The sequence below is a fragment of the Sciurus carolinensis genome, chromosome 11 (genome assembly GCF_902686445.1).
Source record: "Sciurus carolinensis chromosome 11, mSciCar1.2, whole genome shotgun sequence".
In the NCBI taxonomy this organism is placed as follows: Eukaryota; Metazoa; Chordata; class Mammalia; order Rodentia; family Sciuridae; genus Sciurus; species Sciurus carolinensis.
This window is the reverse complement of record NC_062223.1, coordinates 25,794,415-25,816,864: the sequence shown is the minus strand read 5'-3', so window position 1 is coordinate 25,816,864 and position 22,450 is coordinate 25,794,415. Positions and strand designations below refer to the sequence as shown.

The 22,450-nt window shown below is 34.3% G+C and overlaps 1 pseudogene; it reads left to right on the top strand.

The window, feature by feature from the left end:
- Positions 1–7,253: 7,253 nt before the first annotated feature.
- Positions 7,254–8,163, top strand: LOC124959275 (olfactory receptor 4A15-like; annotated as a pseudogene).
- The last annotated feature ends 14,287 nt before the right edge of the window (positions 8,164–22,450 follow it).

The following is a 22,450-nucleotide window of genomic DNA, read 5'->3' as shown; positions in this document are numbered from 1 at the left end:
TTATACAATTTATGTTTCGCTAGCAGTGTAAGAAAATTTCTTACATTTTTACCAGCTACTTTTTTTGTCAGTCTGATGGATATAAAGTAGTGCCTGTTTATTTTAATTTTTAATGTTTCTGTTAAGAGTTGAATTTCAGCATCTTATCCTATGTTTTGTGGCCATATAAATGTATTTTTCCTTTAATCACTTGTTTATATCCTTGCCCTACATTGCTATTGATTTGTCATATATGTATTAATTACTTAGAGCCCTTTGTCTATTTTAGATCTTACCTCTACGTATGTCTTTTAAAATGTACATCTTGGCTCCAAATATATCTTGTCTATTGGTTTTAATGATATTATTTGCTAAATTATTGAAAATTTTTGATTTTGTCAAATGTGTTTATTTGGAACTTTATTATTTAAGAAGATTTCTCTTCTCACTCTCTTCCTTCCTTCCTTCTTTCCATTCTTCGTTCCTTCCTTCCTTCCTTTCTTTCTTTATTATGGGACTGAGTTTGAACCCAGGATCTCATGCATGCTGAGGAAGCACTCCATTGATGAGTTCCCTCCCCAGTCCACAGAGATTTTTTTTTTTTTTTTTTTTTTTTTTTATTATTTTTACGTTTACATAGGGTAATGATGTTTATTATATTTTTTCCCCTCCCCCCCACCCCTCCCACCCCTCCCACCCCTCTTTTCCCTCTACACAGTCCTTCTTTCCTTCATTCTTACTGCTCTCCTTAGCCTAACTCTAAACCTAACCCTAAACCTAATGCTAGCCCGTCCCACCCCCCATTATATGTCCTCATCCGCTTATCAGCGAGATCATTCGTCCTTTAGTTTTTTGAGATTGGCTTATCTCACTTAGCATGATATTCTCCAATTTCGACCATTTGCCTACAAATGCCATAATTTTATCATTCTTCATTGCGGAGTAATATTCCATTGTATAAATATGCCACAGTTTCTTTATCCATTCATCAACTGAAGGGCATCTAGGTTGGTTCCACAATCTGGCTATGGTGAATTGAGCAGCAATGAACATTGATGTGGCTGTATCTCTGTAGTATGCTGATTTTAAGTCCTTTGGGTATAGGCCAAGGAGTGGGATAGCTGGGTCAAATGGTGGTTCCATTCCCCACGCTTTCTGGGCTGGGGAGATAGCTCAGTTGGTAGAGTGCTTGCTTTGCCCTGGGTTTGATCTCCAGCACTGCAAAAAAAAAAAAAAAAAAAAAAAATCAAATTTTGCTTTATCAATTTTCCTATTATTTTAAAATTCACTATTTGATCTATCACTGTTCTAATCTTTGTTTCATTTCTTCTGCTTCTGTATGATTTGTTCTTTTTGTAATTTCTTTTTCTCCTTTTCCTCCTCCTCCTTCTTTTCTTCTCCTCCTTTTTTGTCTTCATCTCTCTCTTCTTTTTCGGTAGGATTTTATTGTAATAAGCATCCCTATTAGTACTGTTTTCCCCTTATTCCATATATCTGGTAAGAGATGAATACCAAAACATTTTTCTTAAACCAAGAACTGATAAAACTTAATGGCAAGAAAAAAAAAATCCATCAAACAAACAAAAACAAAAAGGTGGGAGGAAGAGAATAGAAAAAAAAAAATGAGAGGAAAAGGAAACTATATCCACAAGTATTTTCAAAAGAAAACTTAAATGACCAGTGGGTATATGAAACAGAGGTCAATGTCAGCATTATCAAAGGAAATCAAACTCAAAACTGAAAGGAAATATCACCTCACATCCATTAAAATAGTTATTATCAAAAATAAAATAAAGCAAATATTGGTGAGAATGTGGATAAAAGAAATTCTCATGCAATGTGATTGAAAATCATTCAATCATTGTGGAAAGCAATATGGAAGTTCCTGAGAAAATTAAAAATAGAACTAATATATCCTCTAGCAATCCTCCTTCCAGATATTTATGCAAAGGAAACAAAACATGGATGCCGAAGAGATCTGCAATTCTGTGATCATTGCAACATTATTCACAATAATCTGCACATTAAAACACCAGCATGTCCACTGCTAAATAAATGGATACAGAAATATATAATATACTACACATCATGTTATTTATCCTTAAATTGTGAAGATAACTTGTCATTTGTGACAACACATTTGTACACAGAGGACATTATGCAAGTCAGAGACAGAAAAACATCTAATGCTGATCTAACTTAAATGTAGAATATAAAATGCCAAACACAAAAGCAGAAAGCAGAGTGCTATTGTTCGGGCCTGGAGAGTGAAGGGAGATCAGAAAGGCTCTAAGGAAGCCTTGGTGCTTCGTAGGTTGTGGTAAAGGCTACAGAGTTCCAGTGCATGAGATAAATAATATACAGCATGGTAGCTACAGTTAGCAAGATCGTTTTGTATACTTAAAATTTCCTAAAAGGATAGATTTTTTAGTGTTCTAACCACAGAAATAAGTGAAAGAAAATAATAACTCTCTGAGGTGATTAGTTTAGTTGTGGTGATCTTTTCACAATGTATACAAATATCAAAAAATCTAGTTGTATACTTGAAGTATATGTGAATCCTGTTTGCCAATTATACATCAAAAGAGTTGAAAATTTAAAAACAGAAAAAAATACCAATGGTACTAGTTAAAATACGACTAATACCCAGTGCAGATTAACATTTCTTCACAGGTTTTTATAATTGTAAAATATATTCCAGTGAGATTTACAGTTAGATTATTTTTTTAATTTATAGTTGCATCTGAATTACACAGAATGGTGAGTTTTGTTGTGGTGTATTTGCACAAACATAAAAGCAAAATGGGTCAGTTTTACTCCCCAATTCCCCCAAACCTCTTCTGTCTCCCCACCAACCTCCTCTCTCTCTCCCCACTCTCTCCCTGGACTTTAATGGTGGTCACTCTTCTACCTGCAGTTAGATTATTGTGTTTCAAATTCACTTGGGTTGCTGAATTTGTAAATGATTGGGGAAAATTTAGTTATGTGTTTTTATCAATAACTAGTTAAGTTCCTTATTATCAGATATATGTTCTATATGAGGTAAGTACTTTGAAATATTTATCAATGGGCGATATGCCCCAGTCTATTTTGGTGAACATTCTTTGAACACAGAGAGATATTTAGAGTCATCTTACACCTGTTTCCTTATTCCCAGATCCTGTACTAAAACACGTTTTAACAATTGGCTCAATTGAAACTATGTGATAAATGTGAGTTTTTTTCTTGGGGGTGTCCCTGCTTCATCTGCCCTCGAATGGGTTTTTTAGTGACTTGTTCTGAAATCAGTTTCCCTCACCTTCTGATTGTGGGTTCAGAGGTCAACTGAAAACCCAGAAGTTAAACTGTATATTCACTGAATTCACCTATTTAGGTCATGATTTTTGTAGGAGAGTTTGTATGATTTTATTTCTATCCACACCAGACTCACTCCTTTTGGTGATTTGACCTCAAGTTGTTCATTTAGGATCTTTCCCCCAGAGACCATGTTTCTGTAAATCTTATTCTGTATAGTTATTATTTTGTGGCATCTCTGGAGATGCAGAGTCTACACTAAGAATTATGTTGAAGGTCCCAATGAATTTAATTAGAGAAAAGTCACCCTTGGAGAGGCTGCTCTTGCATGATTGGACAATATCTGCTGTGGTTCAAATCTAAAGCACTCAGACCTCTGCCCTTACCTCAGAGAGTGCAGTCTACATCAGTATTCACCTGACTGCTTTTTAAATTGAAATGATAAAATAAAAACAAGATAAAACAGGGATTAAAATTATTCTTCATTCTTTACAGAACCCAAAAATCAGTTACGCTGTATGAAAACAGACTAGTATCCCTGACAAAATCAAAGTGTTTCAAAGGCTACTTCATTTTTTCACTTGTATTGGTATAAAACACAAATAGCAAATATTTATCTTTAAATATGTGATTCTCTCTCCCACAAAATTCATCTTTTTTAACCTTTGAATGCTTATTCAATAATTATTTTTTATTTTGAATAATTTTGCCAACAATGAAGATTTGGGGCTTCTTTGTTCATCGCCAATCTTCAGATATCTTGATATAATGGCATTCTTTTTTTAAAAAAAATTTTTGGTTGTTTATTTTATTCATTTATTTATATGCAGTGCTGAGAATCAAACCCAGTGCCTCACACATGCAAGGCAAGCACTCTATCACTGAGCCACAATCCTAGCCCAATAACAACATGCATGATGTTCATTTTAGAAATGGCAACAATTTAAAATGCAAGACATTTTTTTCTGAAAATATTATGAGTCATATTTCCTGCAAGCATGGGAAGAATTGGTCATGTGGATGCATCTCAAGGTTCACATGGTACATGTGAAGCTGTTATCATGTAGGACCAAGGAGAAGGCACCACAATCCAGACCTTGGAGGGAATGACTGTCTGCTTATACAGGTAGTGCAGGAAGTGTATTTATCTGTAACCTTCTAAACTTAGCTTTAAGTATATAGCAGTAGATTAGGGATGTAGGAATACACAGTTTCAAGACTTTCAAAATTTTCCTATTTCATTTTAATAATCTGTCACATTAGGGGTCCTTTGTGATTGCTAAAATATATGTGACTTGACTCAAATTTATAATATCATTTTTGGATATTTTAATGTTATAAAATCCCAGAATAAATGTTTCTTCTCTAACTGCAGTGTTCTTAGAAACTAATTCAAGTGTAACCATTTGGGAGATATTTTAATATACAGATAGGTGGTCAGAAATCTCTTCATAAGATCAACTGAATTATTTTCTAAGTATGCTTGGCATGCCAAAAATTAGAGGATGACGTAGCATCTGTAGAAATTAAATAAGTGACTTTCAAGAACCCATTTTAAAACTTAAGTCAGCAAGCTGTTATTTTAGATCAGAGGAATGGCAGCTCTTCTGACAAGACTGAAGTTGATTGATTATTGAACTCAGTAAAGCAAAGGGGTGTGTACATAGGTCACTGATGTGGAGTGCTTGCCTGAAAGAGGTGGGGGCCTCCAAGGATATGGATGTTTCTTAAATAGGCTGAAAGAGTTACACAGAATAGGCAGGAAAACTGATGTCAGGGGCTGGTTCTGAGGGCCCCAGAGCCGCACCGTGGCCTGATCTCTAAGATGGCACCTGGCAACTTGCCAGACATAGCTGCACTCATATACAAGTTTTAGGAAGTAACTCTGGTTTGCTGTTGTACATGAGGCAATCCTGGTATCTACCTGGAGACTGTTCCTTGATAGGCTGACTTTCCTGGTAGTCTACTCTCTGATAGGCTGATGTTCTCAATATAAGTCTGAGACTTGTGGAATAAAGCCCTTTTGGTTCCTGTGATGAAGAAGAGCGTACGTGTTGTGATCGTCCCCGCGGACGGTGGACGATCATAAACTGATGGTACAGGAGATGAGGGGGAAATGGCAGGAGCAGTGTACTGAAGAATGGTAACTGAGACCAGATCTGTGGCCTGTGCAGAGAGAGGGGCCATGGTTAGGAACACAGGCAATCCATGTTTATGAGGAGCCAGCCTGGCAGACTCATGCAGTAGGAGGAAAGTGATTTTTAAGAGAGGATTCTGAGCACTGATTGCCATGACTAGAATTATTTTAGGAGATAACTGGGCTAGTGAATATTGATTGTACTTATGTAGGAGTGTGTGTGTGTGTGTGTGTGTGTGTGTGTGTGTGTGTGTAGTCTCTCTCTCTCTCTCTGACTCTCTCTCTGGCTTGGATTCTCCTCTCCTGTCATTTTCATCCCTTCACACTCTGTCCCTTGCTTCTCCCTGCATCAGTAGCACAGATGTAGAACTCGTTTGCTACAAATCACATATCCCTCCATGGTTTTCCAAGCTCATATAACCATAGACATTTATAAGTGGATGAATGTATGATTTTTTTTACAACTTTACAACAAGATCTTATTATAAATAATTCTATGCTTATTTATTTCTTACTCAACAATCACTTGGGAAAATTTCTTCAAGAATATTAACATAGCTATAATTATTATTTTAAGAGGTTGTTTTCCATTTAATCGAAGTTCTATTCTATTCAAGCATTTCTTTAATAGCATTCACTTTGAATTTGAAAGATTTTTTGAAAAAGCCATTATAAATAACACCTCAAAACCTGCCATGTAAATGTCCTTATGTACTAGCGATTTAATTTTTATGAGGTAGATTTTATGGAACAGAAGTGTAATTACTGAGATAAAAGGCACATATATTTTTACTTTCAATAAAACTTGTCAAACTATGTCCAAAAATATTATACAATTTATGTTTCGCTAGCAGTGTAAGAAAATTTCTTACATTTTTACCAGCTACTTTTTTTGTCAGTCTGATGGATATAAAGTAGTGCCTGTTTATTTTAATTTTTAATTTATCTGTTAAGAGTTGAATTTCAGCATCTTATCCTATGTTTTGTGGCCATATAAATGTATTTTTCTTTTAATCACTTGTTTATATCCTTGCCCTACATTGCTATTGATTTGTCATATATGTATTAATTACTTAGAGCCCTTTGTCTATTTTAGATCTTACCTCTACGTATGTCTTTTAAAATGTACATCTTGGCTCCAAATATATCTTGTCTATTGGTTTTAATGATATTATTTGCTAAATTATTGAAAATTTTTGATTTTGTCAAATGTGTTTATTTGGAACTTTATTATTTAAGAAGATTTCTCTTCTCACTCTCTTCCTTCCTTCCTTCTTTCCATTCTTCGTTCCTTCCTTCCTTCCTTTCTTTCTTTATTATGGGACTGAGTTTGAACCCAGGATCTCATGCATGCTGAGGAAGCACTCCATTGATGAGTTCCCTCCCCAGTCCACAGAGATTTTTTTAACCCTAGAATGTACAAAGTCATCTCTCTTTTATTAACTTGAAAATAAATATAAAGTAAAGCTTGCTTAATTTTATGTTAGACCCTAAATCCATTTTTATTTTATTTTTACTTAGAGTATTAACCATATGTACAATTTTAATAGCTATAGGTAGAAATCTAATTGTGGAAGACCTGTTTATTTAATAATCATTTCCCACATCTTCCTTTAATTTCTTACTCCTCTTTCCATTAGTGTATAAGATGTCTGAGGTTGTGCAATATGTTTTAATCAGTCTTGTAATTTTAACGTCTGACATCTCTGAAACATAGTGAGTCATAATGCCTATTTATGTAATACATAGCAAATTATTCTAAACTTTCTTAAAGTCACTAGTAATAACTATATTTGCAAATATTTGTGTTCTGATCAGTGAAATAAGGAAGTCCAGAAGACATATGGAACAAAAGAACAATGTGACTGAATTTGTCCTCTTAGGGCTCACTCAGAGCCTCCAGGGTCAAAGAATATTATTTGTGGTGTTCTTGGTCATCTACATGGTGACAATAGCAAGCAAACTACTCATTGTTGTGACTGTGGTGGTCAGCCTGACCTTGGATGCTCCTATGTACTTCTTTCTTGGCTACTTATCATTTATGAATGCTGTGTATTCTACTACGGTTACTCCAAATGTGATTATAGACATACTCTATGAGAAGAAGACCATTTCCTTCCAGGCTTGTATGACCCAGCTTTTTATAGGACACTTATTTGGTGGTGCTGAGATTTTACTCCTGGTGGTCATGGCCTATGACCGTTACGTGGCCATCTGCAAACCCCTGCATTATCTGACCATCATGAACCAACGAGTGTGTGTTCTGCTGCTGCTGTTGATCTGGGCCGGGGGTTTTGTGCATGCTGTAGTTCAACTCCTCTTTGTTTACAAACTTCCCTTCTGTGGTCCCAACATCATGGACCACTTCATTTGTGACATGTACCCCTTATTAAAACTTGCCTGCACTGACACCTATGCTATTGGCCTGACAGTGGTCGCCAACGATGGGGCAATCTTGTGGTCATCTTTGTTCTTTTGCTCATCTCCTATGGCGTCATCCTGCACTCCTTGAAGAATCTCAGTCAGGAGGGGAGGCGCAAAGCCTTGTCCACCTGTGACTCGCACATCACCGTGGTGGTCCTTGTCTTTGTTCCCTGCATTTTTATGTATGTGAGACCTCCTTGACTGTGATAAATTGATAAATCCTTGACTGTGCTTTACACTATTATCACCACTATGTTGAACTCCTTAATCTACACTCTGAGAAATGCAGAGATAAAAACACCATGAAGAAACTGCGGACTGGAAAATGAATGTGAGGTGGCAGAGAAATGTAGACTTATTTTCAATGAGGAGATGCTCCTTTAAGGAAAGCCATGTGTGATTATTTCATTGTAGTAATATTTCCCTCAGCTGTAGTAATTGTGCATGATGAAAAATTTTCAGTATGTGGATTTTCCAACGATCAGCATAGGTTTTAAGATTGTCAGAAATTTTTATGGAAAACACATGTTCATTTTGGGGGTTTAAAATAGTTCTCTTGAGACTATGGATTTATGTGCCATAATTGATATTGTAAATTTATTTTACTTATTGAAGATGTTCTCAATTTTTTCTTAAATAAAATTAATCATTTTTCAGAATAGTGCTCATCACAGATTTGAAAGAATAAAATAAGAAATAGTATGTAAATATTTTGTAAATATTTGGTTTATTCCTTCCCTCACTGACACACATGCTAATAGATCATATTAGAGTTGAGGTACATACTTTATTTTTGTAAGACACTTCAAATAAAATCTTTTGTTCATATTGCTTAGCATATTAAGATTGAAGAGGAATAATACTTCAGTTTTAATGTTCATGGTAAAAAGTAAAGTATATGAAAAGAATATGAATGAACAAATGCAGAAAAACAGCTAAATCTTACTTTCCCATTTGGAAAATCAGATGAATTCCTCATGTTTGGTGTCATATTTTCATAAGAATAAAAGTACTCCATTAATCTTCCTGGACAGCAAGAATATCTGATGATGCCTTTGCCAGTTTTCAACATACCCATCTCTTTCTTATATGTTTATGGCCATCAGAAAGGGTCCAGGCTCTGCCTTTCATATACAAGGTTATAATCCTGGAGCTACAAGAATATAATGCAGAGACTGACACTAGACATTTTGGAGAATATTGCCAACAAAGATGCTAGAAATATATGCTATTTTAATTCTAATCTCTGTATTTTAATTACTTTAAATTATACAAGTTTATGATTTATCCTATAATTTCAATTCTACATATTTCTAGAAAATATGTGATAATTTGATACAAGCATACAATGTGTAATTAGTATTTCCATTACCTTAAACTTGAAAAAAATTTTGATTAACATGAAGAATTGTACATATTTATGGGGTACAGTATGATTTTATACAAGCATACAATAAGGTACTTAATATTCTATCTCCTTGTCAGTTTATGTTTGGAGATTTCAATCTCTTTTATTAATAGAATGCAGATTATTAGGTAATGAAGAGTTCAGACACATTGTTTTATTTGATAGAAATCTCTTTTGTGTAATCTTTGTGAACTTTTTTGTCTGATTTAGGCTTGAAATAAATATGATACTCCTAATCTGGTAAAAAAACATCAAAGAAACTAACTTTTTCAGTTTCCCCTGTTTAGTTTACATTCATAAGGAATTAAGACTTTGGAGAAATGAATTTTTTTTCACTGGTAAATAACACTGTATGAGTAATTTGTAGTATCATTTTTATGAACATCTTTATTACATGGAGATTTCTTATATTATTTCAAATTCTTTCCAAATATAGTACTATTCCCCAAATAACATTCAATCATACCAATGTTTATACAATCAAGTCCTCTATATTTGGATATGCAATTAATTTTCAATTTTTTTGAGTTATAATGAATGATGAGATAAATATCTAATTATCTATTTGTGTTCATTTGTCTATAAGTTCCCTGAAGTCAGGAAAAATGACTTCTCTGTTCACTCTGTTCCTTGAACAACATTTGGGACATAAAAACCACTCTATGAACTTTGTCAGCTGCTTGTATGCTTGAATCTTTAATCTGTTGGAGTCAGAATTTTCACTGATTAAATTTGATGAACTCTTTCTGTGTTAGATATGCATATGTATATATTCTTTGACATGTGTGATATTTACCTTATTGTGTTATCATTGAGTTTTTTCTATACAGATGTTTTTACCTTAATATCTTTTAATTTTCAGTGCTACTATCAATACACATGAGAAGATTCCATTTCCTGCCAGCAATGTTATAAATTTTAACATCCAATTTTAAAATAACTTCTCAGAAAATTTTGAGTTCTAACCCATGATTTATTTTGTTTGGTATAAGGATATACCTAAACTTATTTTCCTCAAATAGGTAAGATAATCTGTCAATGCAATTTATTCATCATTAATTTATCAGAAATAATTTGAAATTTCTTTTGTTATGTCAACAGTTTACATATAGAATGTTTAAACCTGGACCATTTCTCTTTTATTTTTTTTTTAAATTTCTTTTTAATTTTTTTTAATATTCATCCTTCTATCACTAACACAACATTTCAATGGTCAAAGGTTTTTCATGCTTATTTCTTAATATTAGGGCTGGTTTTTTCCAAATACTCACCCTTCCCTTAGTCTTTCTGACAAAGCTCTAGATTGTTTTGTAAAGTTTGAAAACTTCCAATAAGTTAGATTTAGAACTACTGAACCTGTCATGTTAATTTTGAAGAATGTGGTATATAATAACATCTAACTTTTCCATCCAGAATGGTACATCTATTATTAAGCCTTGATCAATAAATCTCAACTGAGTTTTTAATCACAGTCATAGTGTCTACTTATTTGCCTTTTTGTTTTCTCATTTAAAAAAAAAGCATTTTATTTACATTTGATTTCCAGAAAGAACTCAGTAACTTTTACTGCCATGAATTGAAGTATAAATCTGTGTATACATATATGTGTCTGGTCACCTGGCAGTCTGTATCTGACTACATGCTTCTGTCTGTGTTTGACCTCATATTAATCTGTATGAGCGCACACAGGTGAGTATTCAATGATACTTTGGACCATATCCATCTGAGCACAAGCACCTTTGTATGAACACACATGGGTCTATATTTGATAGCATAGATCAGTATATAAAATTTTTTATGGTATTACCACACTTTGAAATCCCACTTTTAAAGATTATTTCATAGTACACAACACAGGGCTCCAGTCTTTTGTTACTTAAAAGGATCACCCTTTCATTTTATTTCAAACTTGGTGGGGAGGAGTGTTAATTTGGCTTTCTTCTGTTTCATGTGGCAAGGACTTAAAATGTTCTGTGTTATTGAGCTAGTAAGTGGGTGAATCTAAAAAAAATAAAATAAGTTGAAAAGGTCAAATGCATACAGTAGAGAACAAAACAACAAAAATCAGGGTAAAAGGTAAATGTTATAAGGGAGGAAATTGGGAAATGTGTATCTAAGTATACAAACTACCAAATATGAACAAGTCAAAAGATCTAATGCACAGCTCCAGGATTACAGTTAATAATAGTGTATTATGTTTGTGATTTTTGCTGGATTAGATTATATTTGATCCAATAACACCATGTTGTTGTACCTTAAATATATATAACAAAATTTATCTCAAGCATTACTCTATGTACTTCAGGAGAGTCCACATTTTCCACTTTAATTTTCCCTCAGAACACAATCTGTCCCTGGATTTCTTAATCTACTATTCATTGTAACCTTGATTGCTTTAGCAAATGGTCTAGACCAGATCAAGACTGAGCAGGGCTTCCCTTGCTCTGGGTGATGTTCTTGGGTGAGATAACCATGGGTGAGCTTCCTCCACCTAATGCTGGACCATTGATCCAGAGACCCCGAGAGTATCATAGATTCAGATCTCAAGATTGTCTAGACACTACACACACACACACATGCACACACAAATACATATATATATATATATATATATATATATATATACACACACATATATGCTGTGTGTGTAATTTTACATGAAATAGGTTCAGATTGTTTTCATGCCTGCTAACCCAACCTCCATTTTGAAGCCTATGGCTCAAGAAGTAACTTTGACTTTATGACTTGACTTAATTATAATTAACACGTATTGGTAGTACATATTAATGGAATCCAGTGTGATATTTTCGTACATACGCACAATGAGCACTCATCACAGCTAACCACCCCTCTTCCATCCCCACCTCCCTAGTCCCCCAGCAGCCTTCCGAGTCTGTAGGAATCACTATTCTACTTGCAGGTCTTTTAATTTTCCCACGCAAGATACTTGTCTTTCTGTGTCTGCCTTATTTTGCGTAATGTGGTGTCCTCCAGTTCCATAGATTTTCCTGTAAGTGACAGAATTTTATTCTTCGTTATGGGTTAATAATACTCCAAAGTGTATATATTGCATATTTTCTTTATCTATTTGTATGTTGATGATTAACTAGGCTGATTCCATATCTTCACTATTGTGAATAGTGCTGAAATAAACATGGGTACCCAGGTGTCTCTTTTACGTTGACTTTATTTCTTTTGAATATATACTCAGGAGTGCTGTAGCTTGATCATATGATAATTTTATTCTTAGTTTTTTCAGGAACCACCATACTGTTTTCCACAGTGGCTCTACTTATTTACATTCCTGCCAACAGTGTATAAGAACTCATTTTTATTTAAGAATGCTTTTTTCAAAGACTATAGCTGCCATAGATAGTGGTTTGTCTTCTAGACATGACAAAATCAATTGAAAACCTCCTAGAAAGGATTAAACATTCTAGACACTACTAAGAACATTCACTATTCATGGAGGAGGTCAAAACAACAACATTAACAGGAGTCTGAAAGTGGAGGAAGTAACTGCAGATGAGTTGGAAGTAGTAAGAAAACTAGAATCAGGAGTGAAGTCTGAAGAAGTGAATGACTTGCTGCAATCTCATGATAACACTTAACAGATGAAACATGGCCACTTAAGAATAAGAGAAAAACAAAGTGATTTCTTAAGATTGAGTCTATTTCTGGCGAAGATGTTTGGAACATTGCTGAAAACGAAGATGTTTGGAACATTGCTGGAAGGACAACGAATGATTTAGAAAATTGCATAATTCATCCTGCAGTGGCAGGATTGAAGGACACTGACTCCAATTTCAAAAGAAGTTCAACTATGAGTAAACTGCAATCAACAATCAATGCATGCTACAGAGATTTCATGAAAGGAAGAGTCACTCAATGTAATCTCCCTGAAGTATGCCTGCATATGTGGTTGCACTGCCCCACTGACCACTGACAAAAGAAGGATTTAGGATTTATTTCTCCAGTTATGACTGCTGTTAGTACCCTTCCGATGTAATCCTCCTTGAGGTGTACACAAGCTGCAGAAACCCACTTCAGAAAGGACTCACATGCTATGCAGAGCAGTCCCATATTACCTCTATTTCAATAATTAGGCTTTGGTGTCACTAGAATGCAACTAGGATATATGGTCTTGTTCTAAAAGAATGTAGATTTTTCCATTAAAATTGCAGAAGCTAAATGATATATTTGGGTAAGAATTAGAAGAATGTGTGGGGAAATTAACATTCGGTATATTGGAATGGAGAAGGACAAAGTATCAGGCTGCATGGGGGAATGTTCATTAATGTAAGGATAACATCTCACAGAGATACATGGTGCGAAGTGTACATGATAATTCAAACATAATGAGGGGTCTTCTAAGTATCTACATTTCTCAGTCTTTAGTAGGCCATTCCAAAGTTCAATTCATCTTCAAATTTATTCTTCATTATGGATTAATTACTTCAATTAATTCTAGGTGAAGAGACATGTGTTTACACTGTTGAACTCTATGGTTCTGGGTGATTTGCTTTACATGCTAGAGAAAAATTCTGTGGTTAGCAATGACTTGACAAAGATTTTGAAAAATGTTTCTTGTGCACTTCAAAATAATGGGGACCTTTTAGTTATTTTATGCACTGTTCTTTTACATCAATGGATCAATTGTGTTAATGATGTTTAAAATTTAAATATCTTTAAGAACATTTATGCATGTCCTTGCATTTATTAAATTGTGGTGAAATCTTATATTGTTGCTGATTTGTCTATCTCTCCTTTTAGATCAAACAATTAAAAAATATCTTATGAAGCTATGTTTTTGGGTTCATACTGGTTCACAACTGCTGTATCTTCTTGCCACTGACCTTTTGCCATAACAAAAACAAAAACAAATCAACAAAATCTCTCTTTTAAAATGTTTCTCGCCTTGAGCTCTATTTTATTTTTTTTGTCTGATAATTGCATAGAAACAATGTTCTTTTGGTCAGGATGTATGCAGTTTATTCCACTATTTTAACCTTTATTTTTAATTTTGTTATTTAACATGTTTTTTCCCCCTAAGGCTCTTGGCCATTGAATTCTGTTTTGTAAGCAGGGGAAATGTGCTTATTAAGGTTTTTATGTAAAATTGACCAAGTATTTTGATATAAATCCATCAGGCTCTTATTTGTTCTGCATTCACTGATGTTACATTTAGTTATTATTAATTTGGATTTATTCCCATGATACCTTTTCATTAATATCAGTTTTTAATCATTTTGGAGTTGGGTGCAGACCCAGGGCTGTGCACCTGCTGAACTTGTGTTCCACCACTGCACTTCATTCCTTCTAGCAGCTCCTTTGTTTTTCAGGTTAGAACTTCCTCTTCTTCCCAAAGAGCATTCCACACATCTGTCTATGGTATAGTTGGTTGGTTGTAAAATTCTCTTGTTTTGTCATGTGATCAGAAAAGCCTCTGTATTTTGTGATCATTTCTTTGAACTTTTAAATCAGTGTTCAAAGCTATGTTGAGATTTCATTTTCAGTCAGAACTGTGATGATGCCATTCCTTTTATCTTTGGGTTTTCCATATACTTTTAAAGAAATTGCCAGTCTTACTCTTCACAAAACTAGAAAAAGAGTCCTAAAATTTATTTGGAAGGATAAAAGGTTGAGAATAGCCAAAGCAATTCTAAGCCAAAAAAGTAATTCTGGAGGCATCACAATGCATGACTTCAAATTATACTACAGAGCTGTAGTAACACAAACTGCATGGTACTGGCATGGAGACAGACACATAGGCCAAAGGCACAAAATAGAAGACACAGAGACAAACCGGCATGTCTACAGTCATCTGATCCTTAAAAAAGGTGTCAGAAACATACATTGGAGAAAAGACAGTCTTTTAACAGATGGTGCTGGGACAACTGGTTATCCATATGTAGAAGAATGAAACTAGATCCTTATCTCACACCCTGCCGAAAAGTCAATTCATGGATCAGAGACCTAGGAATTAGACCAGAAATGATGCAAATCCTGGAAGAAAACATAGGGTTGACACTCCAGATTTAGTCACTGACTTTCTCAATAGAACCCCTAAAGCTCAGGAAACAATGCCAAGAACTAATAAATAAGATGGTATCAAATTAAGAAGCTTTTTCACAACAAAGGAAACAATTACAAATGTAAAAAGAAAACAAAATGGGAGAAAATCTTTGCTAGCTACTCATTTGGCAGAGGATTAGCATCTAGAATACATAAAGAATGCAAAAACTTAACTGGAAAACCAAATAACCCAATTAACCAAATTATCAATTAGGGAAATGAAAATCAAAACTACACTATTTCATCTCATACCAGTCAGAAAGGCATGCATCATGAAAATAAGCAATAATAAACGCAAGAGAGGATGTAAAGAAACGAATCAACCCTTTTACACTGCTGGTGGAATTGTCAATTAGTATGACCACTGTGGAAATCAGTATTTCCATACATAATTTTGAGGTTCCTCAAAAGATTAGGTATGAAACCACTATATGACCCAGCTATACCACTTTTTGGAAATTATCCTAAGAACTGATGTCATAATACTATAATGATGCAAACATGTTCAAGTTATAACAGCAGAATTCACAATAGCCAAATGGTGGCCCCAGCCTAGGGATCCTTTAATGGATGAATAGATAAAAAAAAAAAAAAAAAAAAAATGTGGTATGTGCACACAATGGGTTTTTATTCAGTCAAAAAGAAAAATGAAATTATGGCATTTGTTGATAACTGAATGGAACTAGAGAACATCATGATAAGTGTAATAAGTCAGACTCAGAAAGTTAATTGTCATTATGTTTTCTCTCATATATGGAGGCTAAGAGGAAAAAAAAAAAGTGTGGATTGGTTCTCATGAAAATTAAAGGGTGAACAGTAGAAGAAGGGGTGGGAAAAGGGGAGGAATTATTGGGGAGTGATATCGGCCAAATCGTATTGCTATATCATGTGCATGCTGGAATATGTAAAAACATTAGGTGCAACTATAATACACCAATAAAAAGTGTGGGTAGAAAAAAATTAGGTAGAAAATATTTATTTTTCTTAATACAGTGTGTCCTTAAGACCTCTTGTAATTATTCCATATATTCACTCTTTTTGTAAAATTAATTCTTTTTAAAACATAACTTCATGAAACTTTAAGTTCCCATGAACTTAAAATTGAATAACTTCCAATAGTTTCAAAAACATTACAGCCATACCTGTTCAAGTATTTTGCCTGCTCTGCTAGTTCTCTTTCTCTTCTCTTTTTGGGAATTGTAATTAAATTAAATACCTAAGCATATATTACAGTTTATTTTTTTGCAGGACTAGGGATCAAATCCAGGGTTTTGTGCATGAAAGATAAGAACCCTAACACTGAGCTATCTTCCCAGCATTATTCTAAAAATTTTGCTCTATCTTTTGTACTTATTTTATACTATCTCCTGAATCTATTTTATTGCTCTTGTTTGGTATGCATGATATTTTGTAAACTTTCTTACAATTTACCAATTCTCTCTTCACCTATATCTAATCTGCTATTAAATAAATCACATCTTGAATTTCAGTTGGTATGTATTTTAGTGTTTATAAGTCAATTTATTATCCCTGTATGATTTACATATTTCAAACACTGAGCCTATTTTAAAATGCTTATTTTTTATTATCTGAATAATTTTTGTTTTTATTGTTCTTGCTTTTTAATCAGGCTTTGTCTTCTATATTTTTACTTGAGTGCCAAATACTGTGTGTAAAACTTTGCAGAGGCAATTCAAGACTTTTAAATATTGTTTTCTTCTTTAGGAGAGGATTTCCTGTCTTTCTAGCTGTTATTTAGCGTTGGAAAAGTAAAAAAAAAAAAAAACAAATAGCCTTAATCCAATCAGGCAATGAGATGATGGATCTGAGTCAAGTTTCTTTGGGGAACCTTGTAGTGTTTACTGCCACCACTTCCGGAGTTAAAGGATTAGAACTTATTGACCTCAACAGACCCTCCAGTTCCAAGCTCCTTGCCTCTGACCATTGATGCTTCTTGGGTAAAAACACAGTAAGGCTTTCCTCTGCTGGGGTGTGATTGGGTAAGGAAACTGGGGCTGCTTCCTCCTTCAGCCTGATTAAATGTCACTGGTTTCACCTAAATGTTTCATTATCTTGAAATCATAGTTTACTAGTCGTCACACTCTGGAATTTTTCTTTTCACATGGGATATTTTTCACAGCATTTGGCAGTCAGCTATTCTTTCTTCGCAAGACCCAAGTCTTCCTCTAGGGATTATTCAGGGGCAGGAACTTGCTCAGGAGAGATTACTTCATCTGAATTTGTTCCAAATATGCTAAAAAACTTATCTATTTAAAGGAACAATGGTGAAAGCATTTATAGACTGCATTTGTACACCTAAGTGGAAAGATTGGTTTCTGAAAATGCAAATTCTGCCCAAGCTGCAGCATGTCTTCAGCTGGTGTCTAGGTCTTCAAGTGGATAAATGTTGTTTTGCTTGATTCATTGCTGCCCTCAGAAGTTTGTGGAAGGTCTTTCTTTCCTGGGATAAGATTAGAAAGATACAGGGACACGTTTTTAATTAGAAGGGAAGGGGCCCTTGGCAGATGCTGTTTGAGTGACTGCAAGATTGAAGAGATCTGCCTCTACCTGTGAGAAATTTGCATCATCAGCCTTTTCATGAGATTAAGTCCCAGCCTTTGCCTTGTTAGTTGCAGAACTTCATAGGAAGGCACCTGAATTACCATGAGTACTCAGTCAAGTCCATTTTGCTTCACCATAATTGACTGAAATGAGAAAAATCGTGTACCCAATTTTAGTATTGTTAAATGTTTTATTCATTTATTTGTGCCACAGAGTAATAGGCTTAGCCCGATTAATTTGCACTAACCAGGTCAATTTTCATGCAAACATAGAAGCTTTTTATACCACAAAAAATTTTTCCAGCAGGTGAGAATACTCAACTACCTTTATACAGTAATTATTTTTGAAGAAAACTGTGTATTTATTTTTATTACTGCATTCCAACTATAAAAAATATTGGGTTAATTGTGATTTATTTGTACATGCATGTAAAATACTTAGATCATTTCTACCACCGCACTGCCCCTTCTTGACTTTTCAGTAAATGACATTTAAATGTCCTTATTCCTTAGGCTTATACTTTTTTTCACACTTCTCTGAAAGACTGAGATAATGGGAAGTCAACATGGAAATATGAAAATCTCTAACCACTTAGAAATATTTATAGATTCACTGATCAGCCATAGATTATCATATGTTCTATGATAACATACAGCTACAAGATATCTATAGTCATCCTCAGTGAAAGCAGTATTCATTTTTCTGAACCAAGGACAAGCCCCAAGATGTGAATTCATGAAACAATTGACAATGGATACTAGTTGAAAATTACTGTGATATACTGAAATACAACTAATGTCTTAAATGAAATATGTTCTCATTGGAGGTATCTGAATTGGGGGAATGAAGGTAGCCAAACACAGAAATTAATTAGAATTTCAAAGTACATTTGTCTTAGTATTGCTCTTTATTTGTACATTATTTTCCCTTTTGCCAAATAGTGATATATATTAAATGTCTAACAAATAAACCAGTGAATTTATTGCCTTAGTTTATGGTATATTTTAGTCTGCATAATATGCTAACAAATAAGTATAATTGCTTTTAGATACATTTAAATTAAAAAAAAGGAAAATCACATAATATACCAAGTATGTTAGAATGTAAAGGAATAGATTTCTCTTATGTTTTGGAAAATTATATGATCTTTTATGTGTGAATCTTAAATTCTGGACAAATGTGTTGGTACATATACATAGAGAAAGTCATGCTCAGGGAAGTACCTCATCCACTATTACCTGGAGAGATTTATAAAATTGTTGTAAGGAACTATATATGGTATTTACCTATTATGGTTTTATGTTTTGAAAAAAAATTATAAAGCACAATTTGTATACCCTATTTTTAACATGTAAATAATTTCTAATAGTGCCGGGGTCCAGCCCTAGCAGGAGTCCATGGGTTCCACACCGGTAAACGGGGCACGGGGAGACAGCGTCGGTGATGGATGGAGAATGAAAGACACAGACTCTAGTTCTGGTGCAATCAATCCCACTTTATTCTGGGGAAGGCTGGGTTTATATACATTTTTCTTCAGGCTATAATGACAATCTTGTGGTTAATATTAAAGAAGTTTTCAAAGCATAGGCAGAAAACAACAACCTTACAGATCATCCTTACCTAATCACAATTGTTTTAAGAATATCTAACTACGTTGATGAGCTAATACAATGTTTACTTCCTTAATATCTAAACTCTATGTGACTTAAGACTATTCTTATTATTCTCGTGGTTAAAGTGATAGACAAGTAATCTCATGTGACCATTTCTATTAGGTCCCTCTGGTTAATATCTAAACTGCTGAGTTAAGGGTTACAGGAGGGCAGCAGTCCCAATGGTTATTGTGTGCCAACATTTATTATAGGGGTGACATAGGAAGGAAGGAATGTTGTGGAACCTTATTCTCTTACCTCACCACCACACATAAACAAAACCATTGTTAAAATTTAACCAGCCTGTTGGAGAGAAAGGCAGATTTATAACTATTTTCTCCAGAGGCTTTCAGGGACTCATTGTATGGTTGCAAAATTATTTTTAATTTTGTTAGTGGTAAAGACCCATTGTTTTTCAGATTGTAGGTAATATTTTCTGGAATTTTTGTTGTATTCCCTTCGTCCCCTTAAGCAATCCATTCAGACTGAAATGAGTAATATATTATCAGAGAAAACACCATGCTTCGGAGCAAAACATCCGGAAATTCCTTTTAGGATGAGCCTTTGCAATCATCCTCCAGAGGATCTTTGTCAAGCACTGGATGGAATTCCGGATGTCCCCGCATAATAGGAGATTTATTCTGGTGAAAGCCAGCATTAATGATTAAAGAGATTAACATTATAGGAAGTAAGATGTGAAAACAAGAAATTTGGTCATGTACTATACTATACTCTTAAGTTCTCCAGCAGGTTTAATTTTATTGGTCTATGACTTCAGATGAAAGCATTTATACGACCAAGACATGTAGAATGTTCATCAGAACTGACTTCTAAAGGAAACTGAGACTCTTTCTGCACATGTCCTCTTCCAGGGCCAAGTCCTTGCGAACAGAATCCTCTGTTTTTTTTTTTTTTTTTTTTTTTTCTTGTTTATATATGTTCCCTCACAGGTAAATATCACTCTTGTACATATACACACACACACACACACACACACACACACATATATATATATATATATATATATATATATATATTAGATATATATACATAGCCCCTCAGAAATGTAGATACATATATATATATGTATATTAGATATATATTAGATATCTTCTAATATGTATTAGATATTTTCTAATATTATTTATATATGTCCAAAAAGTGTTCATGTATCATAGGAATACCATTCTTTATACCTAGAGTATGTCTACTAAATTGACTGAGATCCTGATGATTTATTCTGATCCAATGCTCACAGTGAAACATTCAGAAAATTAAATGGGTATTGTTTATTTAGATTTTACCAAGTGTCCAGCTGCATTCTAGGCACTTTGTATGTAATAAAAAAGCAAACTTCAGAGGCAGATGCTATGGCAATCCCTATGCTAAAAATGATGAAGTGCAGACACAGGGAGGTTTATTCAGTTGCTCACGCATGGACCTAAGTGACATAATGCAAGCAATGCATCTCCAAAGTCCATGGCAGTCTTCATGGTGCTTTGTTTTCTCTCCAAGGAAGTCTTGGGTCCTGTCTGGTACACAATGAGAAACTTAAGAGTCATTATTTTGTCACTATAGTTATCATACCCCATAACTACTATCTGGCACCTTCCAAGCAATAGTCATAATCTTGGAAATTGCTATTTGATTATAAAATACCAAAAAATAACAAATTGTCAGCAGAAAGAAACAAGTTTGAGCTGCACTAATAATGTTGGACATAGTTGGACTGGAAAGGATTCTGGGATCATTTAGGTCAATTCCTGTATTTTCCAATATGTAAACTGAGACAGATTTGTAACTGCACTTAGAACATGACTGATACTTGTGCTTTCTTACACTGAGTGTGAACTTTCCACTTGAGGATACTGCTTCTCAGAGTATGTACACTGAAGTCCTATTTTTGAGCACTCTCCATCCCTAGGAAACTTTGCATCTACAACCTTGTCCCACTATTTGCTACATCTATTTTCAGTTATATTTCTTTTTCCTTTATTGCCTATGTTAACCTAGGAGTTCTGAAAATAAAGTTCTAGCAGCTAATGTAGCAGTTGATAATAGTCATGAGATAGTTCACTTGGGTTAAAAAATGTTTGGTGTAACTTCTGAAAAGGATGATAGATAGGATGAAGTAAATGCCATAGGCAGCAATAGACAATTACTTGTATAGCTATTTGATACACTTCAAAGTCCATTTTTTTGAAATTTAACAAGAGATTCCCAAAGACTAAACATCCTTTGTGATCTGAAAGACTGGTCATCTAATTAATCACTGTAGGATGCAATTGGACTGAGCCAGATATTTCATAAGTGTTAATTCCGATGTTATACAGATAATATTGTAAAGTCACTCCCCTCAAATGCAACCAACTCAATGGACTGTAGTAGTCACTTTGTAGTTTTAAAATTTATTGTTACAGATAGAGAATAGGGGGCTGGGGAGATAGCTCAGTTGGTAGAGTGCTTGCCTCACAAGCACAAGACCCTGGGTTCAATCCCCAGCACCACAAAAAAAAAAAAAAAAAAAAAGAATAGGTATTGGAATGCAGGAAATCTTTCCCTATTCATGATTGTTGGGGAACCTGTTTACAATATGCATTATTAAATATGTAAATGACTGTTGACTTTTGACTACTCTCTTCTACAGAGTATCAACTAAGGCTGAGAGAAAAATCATTAAACTTTAGATCCCAAGCAATCATTAGGAGAAATAGAATAATTATAGAAAGTTTACTGGGCTCCTTGGTAGAGGATTTCAACAGATGCTTACTAACCATTTTTGTATTTTCACCACTGTAGAAGATAGAAAGATGAAGGTGTGCTTCGTGACAGAAGGAACTCAGGGACCTGCTCACAATTTCATGGCAGCTCCTATTCTCCTGAACCCTCGTCTCTGAAACAAGTCTCATGGGAGAGTGA